Consider the following 2,500-nt stretch of genomic DNA (forward strand, 5'->3'; position numbering starts at 1 on the left):
TGGTACCAAAAATAAAGCAGCGGATTCAGTAGCCCGGGCTGCAACAAGGACTCGGTGTCATTATGTTAATAAAAAATGGCTCGGGGGGATGTTAACAAATTGGTCTACTACAGAAACGAGACTTCATAAGTTCAGGGACTTGAGAACGGAACAAAAGACGGGGGGGACTCAACCGTCTTCCGAAAAGGGATGCCGCTATGTTGAAGAGACAATTATCTCACTTGCAAACATATCTGGGCGGGATTAAATATATGACGGGGTTACCCGATATTGTAATAATCGTTGATCAACAAGAAGAATATCGGGCTCTTCAAGAATGTATCACGTTGGGAATTCCAACTATTTGTTTAATTGATACAAATTGTGACCCCGATCTCGCAGATATTTCGATTCCAGCGAATGATGATGCTATAGCTTCAATCCGATTAATTCTTAACAAATTAGTATTTGCAATTTCGGAGGGTCGTTCTAGCTCTATACGAAATTCTTGATTAATAATAAGATAAATCAATTTTGGGGGGGAACTCCATAGATTTCGGGAATTGGTTACTATTCCCGAATCGCACAAAAGAGATAAAAAAAACTAGGGATATTGTAATGTAATAAATTGGTATCAAAAATAGACAACTCAAGGCAAGTAAAAAAAAAGACAGTCGAATCAAAATAATTTGTTTTACAGTTCTATTTCTTTCAGAGGGCAATATGAATATTCTATTATGTTCTATCAACACACAAAAAGGGTTATACGATATATCTGGTGTGGAAGTCGGCCAACACTTGTATTGGCAAATAGGAGGTTTCCAAGTCCATGCCCAAGTACTTATTACTTCTTGGGTTGTAATTGCTATCTTATTAGGTTCAGCCATTATAGCTGTTCGTAATCCACAAACCATTCCTACTGACGGTCAGAATTTCTTCGAATATGTCCTTGAATTCATTCGAGACGTGAGCAAAACTCAGATTGGCGAAGAATATGGTCCATGGGTTCCCTTTATTGGAACTATGTTTCTATTTATTTTTGTTTCGAATTGGTCAGGAGCTCTTTTACCTTGGAAAATCATACAGTTACCTCACGGAGAGTTAGCCGCACCCACAAATGATATAAATACTACTGTTGCTTTAGCTTTACTCACATCAGTAGCATATTTTTATGCGGGTCTTAGCAAAAAAGGATTAAGTTATTTCGGTAAATACATTCAACCAACTCCAATCCTTTTACCCATTAACATCTTAGAAGATTTCACAAAACCCTTATCACTTAGTTTTCGACTTTTCGGAAATATATTAGCTGATGAATTAGTAGTTGTTGTTCTTGTTTCTTTAGTACCTTTAGTAGTTCCTATACCTGTTATGTTCCTTGGATTATTTACAAGTGGTATTCAAGCTCTTATTTTTGCAACTTTAGCTGCAGCTTATATAGGCGAATCCATGGAGGGTCATCATTGATTAGTTTTCTAAATACTCTTTTTTTTAGCTTAGACCAAGGCAATGTATACATGGCTCAAGATAATCTACTTAGGGAACATAAATATACAAATAATCAAAAAATAAGGAAGGTATATACTATCTAGGGAGTAAGACTAGAAAGATTACGATATTCGGGAATTAAAAAAAAAAGGAAAGAGATCTAAAAGATCTTTTTCCTCTCAACGATTGAACAAAAAAAAATTACATGAACTTAGATTAATAAAATATTGATATTTCTATGCAAGGATTTGGACTAATGAATTCGTTCATTTAGATTGATTGTCTCCATGTGGGATAATTCTAAAAAGAAAGGGTTTCCAAAAAACGAGAAAAAAGGATTGGGTAGGGGTAGAGTAGAGGAGAGTGGAGTCAACTAGATGTATTGAATCGAATTGCTATAAGACAACCCTTGTGGATATTTCGAAGAATGATTCTCAAATTCGATGGAATCCAAGATATGAATAATTGGTTTACGTTAGGTAAGAAACACATGTATATGTTATATTAGATATTAACTAGTTATATAGGAACTAAAGATATATCTAATCCGCCCTACTACTGTGAATTTAGATAGGGCTTACAATGGAAGTCCTTCTGTTTCGGCTGTAATGTAATTTTGAATTCAATATTGAATGAATAGAGAGATTAAATCAAGAAAAACAATGAAGAATTCAAAGAATGCTTTAAAAGAAATGGAAGAACAAAAGTCGTATGGATTCACAAAAACTACGTGGATGGATAGGAACTAAAAAAGAGAGATTGAAGTAGTTTGGACGATTCAATAATATTATTACTTCAATTCGTAATTTTTAGTTGGATAAATCTTAGTGATGGAATAATAAGTTATAATTCATTGGTTGATTGTATCATTAACCATTTCTTTCTTTTGGTGTGAGGAACTTATCATGAATCCACTGATTTCTGCCGCTTCCGTTATTGCTGCTGGGTTGGCCGTCGGGCTTGCTTCTATTGGACCTGGGATTGGTCAAGGTACTGCTGCGGGCCAAGCTGTAGAAGGGATCGCGAGACAACC

Source organism: Cucumis melo, unplaced genomic scaffold (genome assembly GCF_025177605.1).
Source record: "Cucumis melo cultivar AY unplaced genomic scaffold, USDA_Cmelo_AY_1.0 utg001765l, whole genome shotgun sequence".
Taxonomy (NCBI): domain Eukaryota; kingdom Viridiplantae; phylum Streptophyta; class Magnoliopsida; order Cucurbitales; family Cucurbitaceae; genus Cucumis; species Cucumis melo.